This window comes from Prionailurus viverrinus, chromosome E2, assembly GCF_022837055.1.
Source record: "Prionailurus viverrinus isolate Anna chromosome E2, UM_Priviv_1.0, whole genome shotgun sequence".
NCBI lineage: Eukaryota > Metazoa > Chordata > Mammalia > Carnivora > Felidae > Prionailurus > Prionailurus viverrinus.
In genome coordinates this window covers 41,748,071-41,765,091 of record NC_062575.1, presented here as the reverse complement: position 1 = coordinate 41,765,091, position 17,021 = coordinate 41,748,071, and the positions used below count along the sequence as shown (strand labels likewise).

Genomic DNA, 17,021 nt, shown 5'->3' with positions numbered 1-17,021 from the left:
TTTAAAGGAAAGTATTTGCCAATTTAATACCTGGATCCATATCAGTAGCCGTAAAGAGGGGATAGTTCTGAAGTGGCTACAATGCCCAGCCCGTCGGCCCACTCTGCTGCCCCCAGAGTCTCACGCACACGCACACACACACACACATACACACAACACGCGCAGCATGGTGCGTGCGACACACACCCATCCCACACATCCCACAAGACGCACACGCGTGAAACGGTACACGACACCGAGAACACGTGGTACGCGAACTACGCACGCTCACCCCACACCACGCCCAGGCGCACAGTCACGTGACCGCTGCCAGACTAACACCGTGGCCGCACCCTCCGTAGTCGCGCAGCGCACACAGAGCGCAGGCGCGCGCCGGCCACACCCAACGTACACGCCCTGAATCCGGCTGCACACAGAACACACCCCCACCGCAACGCCTGCGAAACTAGCACACGGCGCAGCCACGTCTGCCACAACACACAGCAGGTGCGATGTGCGGGCACACGCGCGCAGAGTCCACACTCTTAAGAAAAAGAAAGGTGGATGGAAAGCCCGGGAAGTGGTGTTTTGGGTAATTATCCGTTTCCTTGCAATGCTCTTCCGCATTGTCTAAATTTCCTACAAGGAACAGGTATCGATTTATAATAGGAGGAGAGGATCACCATTTTGTCAGCCAGTGGTTCCTTCCTGTGGCAGCCCCTGGCCCCCGTGGATCGGTGCCCCGATGCCCGTTATGTTGGGTTCCTGGCAGAGGAAGTTGCTGGTGGCCTGGGGAATCCAGGGATTTTCTGCGAGGGCGTCGCTCAGCCCTTGGCCCCTCCATCTGGCCTGCCTCGAATCTAATTTGGCTCCAAGGATGCCAGGGTAAGGGGCCCAGGCTCTGGTTCCCTGCAGGGTCTCTGGCTCAGTCCTACCACCCTACCCCACTCTCCCATCATTTTGTTCCGTGGAATGGAGTTTGTTTATTTGCATTTACTTTGTGTATTTACTTATTTTGAGTTTATTATATTTTGTTTATATGTTTCTTTATTTTGAGACAGAGAGAGAGACTGCACTTGTGTATAAGTTGGGGGAAGGGCACAGAGGGAGAGAGAGGCAGAGCTCTGTGCTGTCCTAAGCAGGCTCTGTGCTGTCAGTGTAGAGCCCGACTCAGGGCTCGATCCCACCAGCCGTGAGATCATGACCTGAGCCAAAATCAAGAGTCGGACCCTTAACTGATGGAGTCAACCAGGTGCCCCTACTGATATATTTTCATAGGTTACAATTGCAGAGGGCTGATCCGATGTCCAGAGGCTATTAGCCACAGTGATGCATAATATTCAAGCAGAATTGTGGTCAAGGGTACAAACTTTGTCTCCCGCATTCTCCATCAGGTTGAAGAGCGCAAAAGAGTGGGCGTTCACCTTCTGGCTTCACAATTTGTTCTGCTGAGTCTGTACGTCACCTGATCTCTTGTAGGCTCCTGGAGCCACATGCTTCGCCGTCTGATGGCAGCCCAGAGTCCCTGAGAAGTGTCGCTTTGGTAACTGGAGACCTTCCAAGCTCCCTGCTCCTTTTGGGGGCAGTGATGACACGTCTGGATTCGAGAAGGAGCAAAGGCCCTGGGGCTCAATAAGCATGGTTGTGTTGCCATCCTGAGGCGAGACACCTGGACAAGACGTGTGAATACTAGGGTTTCTGATACTAATACAAACTTGTTCCAATCCAATCCAACAGCAATACCAGGGTTACTGTTTTCCCTCTGAGCAAGGCTCGAACAACGTGTCGGTCTCTGACGGGACAGTAAATACTATACGATGAATAAAATCAGGTTTCTTATTTTGTCTGTGTTACCCGAGAAGCCGCGGAGATCACAGACATTGGGTGCACGATGCCAATGCTGGTGATTTCCTAAACAAGCTAAGAAAGGGTAATGAGCAAGGGGACGCACACACACGGGTGTATCCACCAGGTGGACTTTGGCGGTGTGAGGGAACAGGGACATGGAAGCTGGAGCCTGAGGTGTAACAGCGGATGAGCAAAGCTAGGGCTAAGGAAACGAGTTCACGCCAAAGGAACAGCACGCATGGGCACCCTGAGGCAGGAGAGGACAGACGACGCACAGGACCTCAAAGGAGCAGGGTGGCAACAAAAGGGAAAGCCGGTGAGCCCACACTGGCTGAGACTGAAGGGCTGGGGCGGGATGCAGACCAGGAAGCCACATCAGGTTTTGGTGTTTATGTGCCGGGCAATGTGACTCGTGAAGGACACGTTTTCAACGAGTATGCAGCAGTATGTAAGGCATTCAAGAATATGAAAAAGAATACGACCCACACCACCTGGGCTCAACATCTCTGTGCCTCCAGGTGGAGTCTTGTTGGCTTGATCTGTGCTCTAGTGGGTGGACCCCTCTGTACCCCCCCCCCGCCACTGGCTTCCTCTTGAATTCGTCCAGGGGGAGCCCAGCAGGAGACTGGAGGACACAGCCAGGCTCCATCTATGCAGCCCTTTTGTTCCTGGTAACTGCCTCCTTAGCTCAGCCGGTGGGAAACACCCCAAGGGCCCTTGTGGTGTCCCAGCGCCCTGACCTTACTTTTGTAAACAGCCCCTCAAAACTTACTCAGTTGAGTGTGCCTGCTGTTTCCTGCGAGGACCCACCTCCTGGCCTCAGGAATAAAGGACAGGGACATTTGTGTGTCTCTCCTCGGTTAAAACCCCTTCTTGTCCCTCAAAAGTAACCACTGTACTTCATGCTGTGTTCTCATCCCCTTGCTTGGTTTTCTGCTCTTAGCCCCTCACTTACAGCCGCAGCTCCCAGCGCTCTGCCCCGCACTTTCTATTCCAGTGCAGTCTTGGGATCAACTTCCAGTTTTCACCAATAGCATTTTTTCGTTGTTTTTGTTTTGTCTGAGGACTTGCTCTGGCCATCAAAGTCTGCTTTGTCCCCATCACCGCATGCCAGAAGTACCCGGGGATTAATACCTCCTCCCAGCAGCCCTCAAACAAATATGGACGGGAGTTGGTGCATAAATACTCCAGCTCCCTCACCTCTCCAATGAGATATCCTGGGTTTCTCTGGAGGATTAAACTCTGCTTACCCAGCAAGGAAGGTGCTTTGACACTGCACCTCTCACTGGCTCCCTTCCCCTCCCTCTCACTACCTCTCTTCCTGACTCGTGTTTTCTAAGATCGGCTCTTAATTTTTGTTTAAAGTTTATTTATTTTTGACAGAGAGAGAGACAGAGCATGAGTGGAGGAGGGGCAGAGAGAGGGAGACACAGGATCAGAAGCAGGCTCCAGGCTCTGAACCGTCAGCACAGAGCCCGACGCGGGGCTCGAACTCACGGACCTCGAGATCATGACCTGAGCCGAAGTTGGACGCTCAACCGACTGGGCCACCCAGGCACCCAAGGCTCTTAATTTTTTTTTTAAAAATTTAATGTTTATTTATTTTTGAGAGACGGGCACAAGTCAGGGAGGGGCAGAGAGGACACACAGAATCCGAAGCAGGTTCCAGGCTCCGAGCTGTCAGCACAGAGCCTGATGCCAGGCTTGAACTCATAAGCCGTGAGATCATGATCGGATCCGAAGTCAGACACTAAACCGACTGAGTCACCCAGGCACCTTGATCAGCTCTTAATTTTACCTCACATTCCCTTTTGTGCAAGAAGAGGTATGTATCTTTAAGCAAACAAAGTATTTTGCATACTTCTAGGCTTTCTAAAATTGATATTACATTGCCTGAAATTTTCTGTAACTGGTATCTGTTCTATATCGTGTTTGTTAGATTCGCCCATAATAGTATCAGTTTCTGTGATTTGTTCATTTTCACTGCTGCATAATATTTCATCGCATACACAGTCATTCCCCTTTGATGGGCCCATAAGTGTTTCTTTTGCTATTTGAAGCAATACCGCTAAGAACATTCTTATCTTCATATCTTTTTTGTCTATGTAACAGGTTTTCTTGGCTAAAAACCTAAGAATAGAATTGGTGGCTTCTAGGGGATGCGAGTTTTCAGATATAGTTGTTCTCTAGAGTGGTTGTACCAAATGATATGCTCTCTAGCGGCGTTTATGATTTCTGTTGCTCTCTATCTTGCCAACACTCGATATTGTCAGACTTTCCAACACCTGGTGTTGGGAGGTATCATTAGAGTTTCAAATTGCATTTCCTTGGTTAATGAGAGGTTGAACATGTTTTCATAGGTATGGAGGGAGTAATTTTTGTGAATGGCTGGTTAATAATTTTTCTTTGGGGTTGATTTTCCTGTATTTTAATTGTTTTCAAACCTTTCAACATTCTGTGTATAATTATTTCTTGATTAGATAAATATTAGATACTAGACATATCTTCCAGTCTGTGGCTTATCTCCTCATCCTCTTATGGCGGCTTTGAATGAACAGAAGCACTACAGAATTTAAATGTGGAAACCGTGGCATGATGTGGTTGTGCTTTTATAAAGGACTCTCTGGTGCTGATGAATGGACTGGAAAGTGGTTAAGGGAAAACCAGTAGAGGAAAACCCACTGGGGACCACTGGCTATAACAAACCAGAAGGAATAGTTGGTAGTCAAACTAAGGAAAAGACAATGAAAATGGAGAGTAACTAGTACATCCAAGAGAGATCTTGGAGAAGATTTTATGAGATTTTATAAAGATGAGAAAGAAGTAGATGTTAAAAGTCACTGCCTGGAATTCAGGTTCCAGCCAAGATGGGGTAGCAGGGTGCAGACTGATCTTCCTACCTGAAAAAGAGAGACAAAATATATATTTGAAAAGTTGCATTGACTATGAGGCAATAGAAGACCCAGATTCCTAAGAGATGGGAAATAAATTAGGAGATCCCTAAATGAGATGCCTCCGCCCGCTGCCTGGGAAGAGGTTCCAGACCATAGTGAAGGGAAAGGGAGCTGCAAGGCAAAAATGGGAAAATTTACAAGTGTAATCAGAGATCTCACCCCACTCTCTCATTATTGATAAGAGAAGTTGAGAGAAAAATCATTAAGGATATAGAGGATTTAAACAGTACTACCGACCAACTTTCCGTGATCAGTATCTATAGAACCTTCCGTCAAACAATAGTGGAACACACTATTTAAGTTGTAACTGGGGCTTTGCCAAGACAGAATATGCGCTAGACCGCAACGATAAACCCAGTGAATGTGAAAGGATTCATATACTGTCAGATATATGTTCTCCAGCCACACTAGTGGTTAGAAATAATAACGGACAAATATGTGAAAGATGTCCCAATATTTGGAAAATAAACAACACGCTTCTACATAACCTGTTTGTCAAAAAATACATAAAAGTAGAAATGTGGAAGGATTTTGAGCTGAATGGAATGAAAATACAGTACACAAATGCTTGTGAGAAGCTGATTAAAACAGCATTTGGAGAGAAATTTATAGCACTAAACATCTATATATAGAAAAGAAGAAAGATCTCAAACAAATTACCTCAGCTTTCAGCTTAAGAAACTAGAAAAAGAAAAGCAAACGAAACTCAAAGTAAGCAGAAGAAATGAAATAATATAAATCAGAGTGGAAATCAATGAACTAGGAAACAGAAAAACAATCCAAAAAAAATAAATGGAACAATAACTATTTTCTCTGAGAAGTTGAATAAAGTCAGTACATCTCCAGCTATTCTGATCTGGAAAACAAAGAGCAAAGGCAATAATTACCAACATCAAAAGTGAGAGTACTCTTTCTATGGATATTAAGAAGTTAATAAAGGGATATTATAGGTACCTATATATAAATTATATATATATAACTATATATAAATTATATATGTATGATTTATGTATAAATAACTATAAATAAATTAATTGACTTAAATGAAATAGAGAGATTTCTCAAAAGACAAAACCACCAAAAATTACTCAAGAAGAATTAGATAGCATGAGTAGCCCTATATGAAAATGGAATTTTAGTTAACAGCCTTCCTTCAGTCCATTCAGTTTCACTTGTGAGATCTACCAAGCATTGAAAGAAGAAATGGTGCCAGTTCTACACAGGCATCTGCAGAAAATGGAAGAGGAAATTCTGCTTCCCAGCACATTCCATAAGACCAGAATGATCCTGATGCTACAAATCAGACAAAAAGTGTATAAGATAATTAAAGTCCAATATCCCTCATGAACATAGATGTAAAAGTTCTTAACTTTGTTTTAGTAAATAAAATTAAAGAAGTATAAAGGGTAATGCATCATGCGGAGAGATTTGGGAAACATTGAGGGAAGTGAGGTGGAGGGAGGGATTTTTGTAGTGAGAGACTGAATTGTGTTTAAATACTTCATGGGCAGGAACCAGCACTCACAGAGGCAAAAATGGATGGCCCCAACATTTTTAGATTGGAGTTTGTCAACTCTGGTTGTGTATTCAAATTGTCTGGGGAACTTTGAAAAAATCCTGATGCCCCAGCCACTATCCCTATCTACTCCCCTACCCTGCACCTCCCAAGCTGTCACTCCCTTCTGGAATGAGACTGGGATTTTCTCCTTCTCCTTCTTCTCATTCTCCTTCCCTTTCTCCTTCCCCTTCCCCTTCCCCTTCCCCTTCCCCTTCCCCTCCCCCTCCCCCTCCCCCTCCTCCTTCTCCTTCTTCATCATCATCGTCTTCTTCTTCTAAATAAGAGCTTATTAGGGATTCAAATGTGTAGCCATGATTAAGAACCTTGTGGGGGGGGGTGGCAAAAAGAGTGAAGGGAAGTAGGATACAGACTTCCAGTTATGGAATGAATAAATCACAGGAATAAAAGAAACACCATAAGGGAATATAGTCAATGACATTGTAATGGTGTTGTGTGGTGACAGATGGTCGCTACACTTGTGAACAGAACATAATGTACAAACTTGTCAAACCACTATGTTGTACACCTGAAACTAATGCAACATTGAACATTGTGTGTCAGTTATACTAAAAAAAAGAAAAAAAGAGAAAAGAATCATTGTTCTGAAAGATACGGTCTGGGATCCCAATCATAGGTGAAGCAATTTGCCTCGGGTGTGAGGAAAGCTGCTCATTATAGCAGGAAGGAAGGAAGGAGGGAACAGGTACAGGTAAGTTTGAGAGCTTGATGGGGAACATTAAGGTAGGTCCGCTTAGTTGTCTTACATTTTTAGGAATCTCTACAAAAGTGATCATATAATTCTTTTAAAAATATTATTATTGCAGTATAGTTAACATACAATATTCGTTGCAGAAGTACACATAGTATTTCGACAATTCTATACATTACTCAGTGCTCACTGTGGCAAGTGTAGTCACCATCTGTCATCAACAACATTATTACCATGTTATTGACTATATTCCCTATGCTATTCCCTCTTAATTCTCTTCATCTGTTTCACTCACCCTCTTCTCCCACCCCTCTGGCAACCACCAGTTTGTTCTGTTTCTTTGGTTGTTTGTTCATTTGATTTGTTTTTTAGATTTCACATATTTGTGAAATCATGTGATAACTGTCTTTTTCAATATGACTTTTTTTCACTTGTCACAATACCCTCTAGGTCCATTAATGTTCTCCCAAATGGCAAGATCTCATCCTTTTTCGTGGTTTAGTCGATATTACGTTGTATATATGTATGTATGTACTACGTGTTCCTTTTCATTCATCTGTTGATGGGCATGTGAGTTGCTTCCATATCTTGGCTATTGTAAATAATGCTGCAGTGAACATAAGGGCGCATATATCTTTAAGAATTAGTGTTTTCATTTTCTTTGGATAAATACCCCATAGTAGAATTATTGGATCATATGGTATTTCTACTTTCAATTTTTTGAAGGAACCTACATACTGTTTTCCATAGTGGTGGCACCAATTTACATGAGGGTTTCCCTCATGTACAGTGAGGGTGCATGAGGGTTTCCCTTTCTCCATACCACTTTTCTCCATATCACTTGCTATTTCTTATCCATTTGATGATAGCCTTTCTGAGAGGTATGAGATGATCTTTCCTTGTGGCTTTGATTTGCATTTCCCTGATGATTAGTGATGTTGAGCATCTTTTCATGTGCCTGTTGGCCATCTGGATTTCTTCTTTGGAAAAATGTCTATTCAGATCCTCCCCATTTTTTATCTGAAATGTTTTTTTTGTTTGTTTTGTTTTGTTTTATTTTTGGTATTAAGCTGTATAAGTTCTATATGTATATATATATATTTTGAATATTCACCCCTTTATCAGACATATCACTTGCAAATATTTTTTTCCCATTCTGTAGGTTACATTTTTGTTTTGTTGGTTTCCTTTTCTATTGCAAAAGCTTTTAATTTTGGTGTAGTCCCAATAGTTTATTTGGGACATACTGCTTGTCTTCTTTTAGGAATTTTCTTGTTTCAGGTATTACATTTAGGTTTTTAATGAATTTTGCTGATTTTTGTGTATTGTGTAAGAATTGGTCCAGTTTCATTTTTTTTGCATGTAGCTGTCTTGTTTTCCCAGCATCATTTATTGAAAACACTCTTTTTCCCTATTGTATATTCTTGCCTCCGCTATTGCAGATTAATTGACCATATCAGTGTGGTTTATTTCTGGGCTCTCTATTCTGTTCCATTGATCTATATGTCTATAAAAATAGACATAGACATAAAAATAGACATAAAAATGTAGGTACCATACTGTTTTGATTACTATAGCTTTGTAGTATATCTTGAAATCTGGTGTTGTGATACCTCCAGCTGTGTTCTTTCTCAAGACGGCTTTGGCTATTTGAGTTTTTTTGTAGTTTCGTACAAATTTTAGGATTATTTTTTCTAGTTCTATGAAAAACGCTGTTGGTATTTTGATAGGGATTGCATCACATCTGTAGATTGCCTCGGGTAGTGTGGTCATTTTAACAATAATAATTCTTCTAATCCATGAGCATGGTATATCTTTCCATTTGTTTGTGTCACCTTCATTTTCTTTGATTAGTATCTTATAGTTTTCAGAGTATAAGTCTTTTACTTGCTTGGTCAAATTTAGTCCTAGGTATTTTATTCTTTTTGGTGCAATTTTAAATGGGATTGTTTTCTTAATTTCTCCTGCAAATTCAGAAGTATAGAAATGCCATTTCATCCACAGATAGTGCAAATTTTATTTTTTCCTTACCAGTTTGGATGCCTTTTTTTCTCTGGTGTGCTGCACGTAGGACTTCCAATACTATGTTGAGTAAAAGTGGTGAGAACGAATACCCTTGTCTTGTTCCTGATCTTAGACGAACTCTAAGTTCTCAGTTTTTCACCACAGAGTGTGACGTAAGCTGTGGGTTTTTTATATATGGTCTTTATTATGTTGAGGTATGTTCCTCTAAACCTACTTTGTTGAGAGTTTTTATCATGTATGAGTATTATACTTTGTCAAAGGCTTTTTCTGCACCTATTGAGGTAATCATATGGTTTTAATCCTTCCTCTTGTTAATGTGGTGTATCACGTTGATTGATTTGTGAATATTAACCATTTGTATTCCTGGAATAAATCCCACATGATTGTGGTGAATGATCCTTTTAAAGTATTGTTGAATTCAGTTTGCTAGTATTTTGTTGAGGATTTTTACATCTATGTTCATCAGGGATATTGGCTTGTAGTTTTTTCTTTTCTTTTTATGTAGCGTCTTCATTTGGTTTTGGTATCAGAGTAATGCTGGCCTCATAGAATGAATTTGGAAGCTTTCCTTCCTCTGTTTTTTTTGGAATAAATCCATAACGTATTTAGAAAATTTTGTTTTATTTCTAAACACCGTGGATTTAAAAATATATTTCATACTTGTTAATTTCTAATTTAATTCTAATAATTTAATTCTATTATAGTCAGAGAAAATACTCTGTATGATTTCAATGTATAATATTTGCTGAGTCTTTTTAAATCTCTCAACAAATGGTCTATCTTGGTGAATGCTCCATGTGCACTTGAAATAAATATGGATTTTGCTGTTGGATGGAGTGTTTTATTAGGCTCAGTTAGGTTAAATTGGTTGATTGTATCCAGATATTCATTTTCCTTACGGATTTTTGTTGTTGCTAACTTGTTCTATTAACCACCGGCAAGAGAACAAAAATCTTCAGTTACAATTCTAAATTTGTCTATTTCTCCCTCTAGTTTTGTGAATTTTTATTTCATGTATTTTGAAGATCTGTTGTTATGTGCACATGCATTCAGGGTAGGTCCTTTACGAGTTGAACCTTTATCAATATTAAATGTCCCTCTTTATCTTTAGAAGTATTTTTTACTTTGAAATCCTGTCTGATTATAATATAGCTGCATAGCCTTTCGTGTTCTTGTTATTTGCGTATCTCTTTTCATCCTTTTACTTTTAAACTTATTTCTGTCTTTATATTTAAAGAGTGTTTGTTATAGGCAGCGTATAGTTTGGTCTCAATATCTTACTTGAACATTAATGATACTTAGTAGTATTATTGATGTCAGGTTTAAGTCTACCAATGTATTTTCCTATTTGCTAGTTGTTCATTTCTTTCCACTTTTGGATTAATGGAGAATTTTTAGTGTTTCATTTTTTAATCAAAGTATAACTGACATATGATGTTAGTTCCAGGTGTACAACATAATGATTCAACGTTTGTATATTTTGTAAAATGATCACCACAAGCAGTTTAGTTACCGTCTCTCACTTTATTTTTTTTATTTTGAATTTTTTTTAATTTTTTTAACGTTTATTTATTTTTGAGACAGAGAGAGACAGAGCATGAATGGGGGAGGGGCAGAGAGAGGGAGACACAGAATCCGAAGCAGGCTCCAGGCTCTGAGCCATCAGCCCAGAGCCCGACGCGGGGCTCGAACTCACGGACCGCGAGATCGTGACCTGAGCTGGAGTCGGATGTTTAACCGACTGAGCCACCCAGGCGCCCCACCATCTCTCACTGTATAAAGTTACAATTTTTTTTTTCTTATGATGAGAACTTTTAAGATTTCTTTTCTTAGCAACTATCAAATTTACAACACAATATTATTGACTGTTATCACCATGCCGTTAGTTACATCCCCATGATTTACATATTTTATAACTGGAAGTTTGTACTTTTTTAAAATTTTATTTTTTTAATTTTACATCCAAATTAGTTAGCATATAGTGCAATGATGATTTCAGGAGTAGATTCCTTAGTGCCCCTTCCCCATTTAGCCCATCCCCCCCACACCCCCTCCAGTAACCCTCTGTTTGTTCTCCATATTTAAGAGTCTCTTCTGTTTTGTCCCCCCCCCCCCCCCGTTTTTGTATTATTTTTGTTTCCTTTCCCTTATGTTCATCTGTTTTGTCTCTTAAAGTCCTGATATGGGTGAAGTCATATGATATTTGTCTTTCTCTGACTGACTAATTTCGTTTAGCATAATACCCTCCAGTTCCCTCCATGTAGTTGCAAATGGCAAGGGATGAATGTATAAAGAAGTTGTGGTATATATATATATATATATATATATATATATATATGTGGTATATATATATATATATATATATATATGAAAAATGTACGTTTTGACCACCTTCACTTGTTTCACCCACCTCCCGCTCTCTCCCCTCTGGCAACCACAGTCTAATCTCTGTACCTGTAAATTTTGCTCTGTTTTTGTTTTTTCATTTGTTTTGTTTTTCAGATTCCAAGGGTAAGTGAAGTCGTATGGTATTTATGTTTCTTTGCCAGACTTATTTCATTTAGCATAACCTTCATTTATTTCACTTATCCTCAGGGTCCATCCATGTTGTCTCAAATGGCAAGATTTTATTCTTTTTTATGGCTGAGTAGTATTCCATGGTATCCATATATCTATCTCACGCTTTCTTTATCCTCTCATCCATTGATGGACAGTTGGGTTCTTTCCACAGTTAGGCTGTTATGTTGCAATGAACATAAAAGTGCGCATATCTTTTCAATTAGTGTATTTATTTTCTCCAGACATATACCCAGACGTGGAATTACTGGATCATAAGGTAGTTTTATTTTTAGTTTTTGAGAAACTTCCATACTGTTTTTCATAGTGGATGCATCATTTTCCACTCCCACCAACAGTGAGTGAAGCTTCTCTTTTCTCCACATCCTTGGCTATTTCTTATCTTTTTTAAAATAATAGCCATTCTTACAGGTGTGAGGTGATACCTCATTGTGGTTTTGATTTGCATTTTCCTGATGATGAGTGATGTTGAGCATCTTTTCATGTGCCTGTTGGCCATCTGTATGCCTTCCTTGGAAAAATGTCTATTCAGGTCCTCTACCTGTCTCTTATTTGGAGGATGATGATGATGATGATGATGCATGATGTATGATTTCTTTATGTATTTTAGATATTAACCTCTTACCATATATATGATTTTCAGATACCTTCTCCCTTTCAGTAGGTTGCCCTTTTATTTTGTTGATGATTTACTGGCTATGTACAGTTTCTTACTTTGCCGTAGTCCTATTTGTTTATCTTTACTTACGTGGTCAATGCCTTTGGAGTCAGGTGCAAAAGAATATATCCAAAAGTGATGGCAAGGAACTTACTGCTTTTTTCTCTTCTAGGAGTTTTATTATTTCTTGTCTTACATTCAAGGATTTAATCCATCTTGAGTTCATTTTTGTGTGTGGTGTAAGATAGTGGTCCGGTTTCATATTTTTTGCATGTGGCTCTCACTGAGGCACTTCTCCACCATGACAGCAATGCCATATTCCACGTAGTATAGAAAAATAAGAGGATGTATGATTTTTAACTCAATGAATGTATAAAAATGTACCTATTGTATAGGCAACGTCTTACATAAATTCCCCAAATCTCTCCCTCCTGGTATCACACCCTTTTGTACTCTCCCACTCTTGAGTGAGCAACTTCGAAAGTTGCTTTGAATGAATAAAATACAGCAAAATTAACGGGAAATTATTTCATGATTAGTTCACAAAGGATTCCTAACACTCTTTTGCATTTTCTCTGCTTGCTTGTTATGATGAAGTAGGCGGCAATACAGAGAGGGCCATGAGGCAACAAACGGAGGGCTGGCTCTTACCAACAGCCAAAGAGAAAATAAGGCCCCAATTGCAAGGGCTTGCAAGGAACTGAATCTTGCCAACAACCATATCAGTGAGCTTGGACATGGATCGTTCTCTGGTTGACCCTTCGGAAAAAAACTTCAGCCTCAAATGTCATCTAAGGGTAGTCCTAGAGACTTAGAGAACCCAGAAAAGCCATGACTAGATATCACAAACATTGTGATATTATAAATGTTGTTGCCTTAAGTCCTTAAGGGTTGGAATAATTTGGTACACAGCGATAGATTAACAATACATTTCTCCTACCTACTATTTTTGGACATTCCTCCCCACTCTTTTATTTGATGTTATAAATAATGCTGAAGTAAATAGCCTTGGGCACATCTTCCTCATCTTCAGAAGTGAATTTCCGTAAGTGGAGTTGATGAGTCTAAAAGTGTGAGCAGTGCTCACTTTGGTAGTGCATCTGATAAAAACTTGGAATGATACAGGGAAGACTGACATGGCCACTGCATAAGGATGACGTGTATACTCATGAAGTGTTCCATATTGTTTACAAAGCCTTAAAAGCAATTCAGTGGAGGAAGGATAGTCTTTTTCAACAAATGGTTCTGGAGGGAGGGGACCTCCATAAGTAAGAAAATGAACCTCAACCTGAACTTCACATCATGTACACAAATCAACTCAAAATGGATTATGGACTTCAATTCAAAACGTGAAACTATAAAGCCTTCAGGGAAAAAAAAAACACTTTGACATCTAAGGCAAGACAAAGAGTCCTTAGACCTGGCACCAAAAGCACACTCTAGAAAATAAAAAGTTGATAAATTAAGTCTCGTCAAAGTTCAACACTCATCTTTTGTGAAAGTCTAGGTGAAGAAGATGAAAACAAGCAACCTATTGGGAGTAAACATTTACAAATCACGTGTCCCACAAAGGAATAGTATCTAAAATATATAAAGAACACTGAAAACTCAGTAGCAAAAAAAAAAAAAAAAAAAAAGTCAAATTAGAAAATGGGCAAAAGGCACAAACAGACTTTTCAATGAAGATGATATGCAGATGGCAAACACACACATGAAAGATGTTCAGCATTATGAGCCATCAGGGAAATGCAAATTAAAACCATAATGAGATATCACTACATATGGATCAGAATGGAGAAAATAAAAAACAGTGACATTACCAAATGCTGGCAAGCACGCAGAGGCACTCGATTACTAATACATTGTTGGTGGGAATATAAGATGATATACCCACTCTTGAAAACAGTTTGGCAGTTTCTTATAAAACTAAACATGAAATTACCATATGAATCAAAAACTGTACTCTTGGACATTTATCCCAGAGAAATAAAAGCTGTATTCACACAAGCACCTGTACATCAATGCTTTTAGTGGCTGTATTCACAGTAACCCCAAGCTAGGAACAGCTCTGATGTCCTTCAGCAAGAGGATGGTTAAGCCATGGTGCATATATACATGGAATATTACTAAGCAACAGATAAAAGAACTATTGATATGTAGAGTGACTTAGATGGGTCTCCAGGGAGTTATTCTGAGTGAAAAAAGAAATCCACTCTCCAAGTGTTACATACCATGTGATTCTTTGATATAAAATTTTTGAGATGACAAAGTTTTATAAATGGAGAATAGTTTCCAGGGGTTAGGGATGGAGGAAGTGGGGAGTAGGAGGGAGAATAGGATTGTAAAAGGGCAATATGAGGGATTCTGGTGTTGATGGGATCGTTCTGTGTCTTGCCTGTGGGGACAGATATATATACCTATAAATGCGATTAAGTTGTATAGAACTGAATACAATCTACCCTCAAATGAACACAAGTAAAACTAGAGGCATCTGAATGACGTCAGTGGGTTTTATCTACGTCAATATCTTGGTTGTGATATTGTACTATAGTTTGCAAGATGTTACCGCTGGTGAAAACTATGAAGAAGGAACATGGATCTCTCTCTATTATTACTTTCAACTAAATATGAATCTACAAGTATCTCAATAAAACTTCCAAGTTTTCTTTTTGTTTTCTGCTTTTTTTTTTTTAAGAGAGAGGGTGTGAACAGGGAGGGGCAGAGGGAGAGAGAGAGGGAGAGAGAGATAGTCTCTCTCCCTCTCTCTCTCTCTCTCCACCTTGCATGGAGCCTGACTTGGGGCTTCATCTCATGACTGAGGTGAAATCAAGAGTCATATGCTTAACTGACTGAGCTGCCCAAGCACCCCAAAACTTACAATTAAAAACAGTTTTTTAAATGCTTATTTATTTTTGAGAGAGGAGAGAGAGAGAGAGTGTGTGTGTGTGAGTAGGGGAGAGGCAGAGAGAGAGGGAGATACAGAACACAAAGCACGTTCCAGGCTCTGAGCTGTCAGCACAGAGCCCAATGTGGGGCTCAAACCCATGAACCGTGAGATCATGACCCAAGTTGAAGTTGGACACTTAACTGACTGTGCCACCCAGACGCCCCATTTTAAGATGAGATGAGCATTTTTATAATTTTAAACATACTGACAAATTTTACTCCCAAGAAGAACGCAACAGTTTTTGATTCTGCTCACCATATAAATGAGTTAGTTCACGAGTGCTCTCACTATGATGGATCTGTCAGTTCTTAGCCCATGTTTATATGATAGGAAACTCTATGCAACCAACATTAAGCAGGAAAAGAAAGTGGTTTTGCACTGATAAAAAAATCACTTCTTGGGGTACCTAGGTGGCTCAGTCACTTAAGGGTCTGACTCTTGATCTCAGTCATGTCTTGATCTCAGGGTTGTGAGTTCAAGCCCCGAGTTGGGCTCCATGCTGGGAGTGAATCCTACTTAAAAGAAATTCACGTCTCCAGAATTGTCGTATAATTACATATAACATATAATTCTTTTTTTTTTCTTTTATAAAATTTTATTTATTTATTTTGAGATAGAGAGAGAGTGTGAAAGTGAGCAGAGGAGGGGCAGAGAAGACAGAGAGAGAGAGAGAGAGAGAGAGAATCCCAAGTAGGCTCCATGCTGTCAGTCCAGAGCCCAATTTGGGGCTCAAACTCACCAACCGTGTGATCACAACCTGAGCCGAAATCAAGAGTTGGTTGCTCAACTGACTAAGCCACCCAGGTGCCCCTATATATAATTCTTATATAATCCTTAGATAATGCTTACATAATTCTTATATAATTAATGACTTTTTAATTCCTTCTACAACATAGCACAGACGTACATGAAGCAAAATGACATGACAATAACAATAATACTGTTATTACTCACTAATTACAGTAGAGAAAAATCTGAAACACTACCAACAAGGTTGATTCTGTATCTAAATCAAAGCCTACATATATCTGTATTGTGTGCCACAAAACAAAAATAGTCACTTTCATCTGTTGGTGGGATATTAAGAATTAAACACACACACAACAGATAACTTTAGAAAACCTGAAGAATAGAGGTACCAGGTGGCTCAGTAGGTTAAGTGCCTGACTCTTGATCTCGGCTCAGGTCACGATCTCACATCTCATGGGATCCAGCTCCGTGTTGGGCTCTGTGCTGACAGCACGGAGCCTGCTTGGGATTCTCTCTCTCCCTCTCACTCTCTGCCCCTCCCTGGCTTGCCCATGTACGCTCTTTCTCTTTCAGAATAAATAAATAAACATTAAAAAAAAAACAATAAGGGCACCTGAGTGGCTCAATTGGTTAAGCGTCCAACTTTAGCTCAGGTCATGATCTCACAGTTCGTGGTTTCCGGCCCTGCGTTGTGCTCTGTGCTGACAGCTCAGAGCCTGGAGCCTGCTTGGATTCTGTGTCTCCCTCTCTCTCTGCTCCTCCTCCTGCTTGCTCTCTCTCTCTCTCTCTCAAAGTAAATAAACATTAAAAAAAATAAAAAATCAGAAAAAACCCAAGAAAAGAAATAATTCAAGCCAAATTATAAAACCAGAATATAGTAAAAGTAAAAAAAAAAAAAAAGAAAAAGAAAAAAGAAAAAAGACAACTTCAGGCTGAACAAAATCAGTCTAATTGCAACTTAAAAATAGTTTTCTGAATACTCATGTATTAAAGAGGGAACCCAAGTTGAAGGTATG

At 39.9% G+C, this 17,021-nt stretch overlaps 1 long non-coding RNA gene and 1 other non-coding gene across 2 annotated transcripts; both read left to right on the top strand.

Moving 5' to 3' along the window:
- Positions 1 to 392: 392 nt before the first annotated feature.
- Positions 393 to 1,821, top strand: LOC125153516 (uncharacterized). The gene is made up of 2 exons (XR_007147498.1): positions 393 to 571; positions 1,459 to 1,821. It is a non-coding gene; the product is annotated as an uncharacterized LOC125153516 (long non-coding RNA).
- An 11,570-nt stretch (positions 1,822 to 13,391) lies between these two features.
- Positions 13,392 to 13,496, top strand: LOC125153865 (U6 spliceosomal RNA). Its single transcript, XR_007147607.1, has one exon. It is a non-coding gene; the product is annotated as a U6 spliceosomal RNA (small nuclear RNA).
- The last annotated feature ends 3,525 nt before the right edge of the window (positions 13,497 to 17,021 follow it).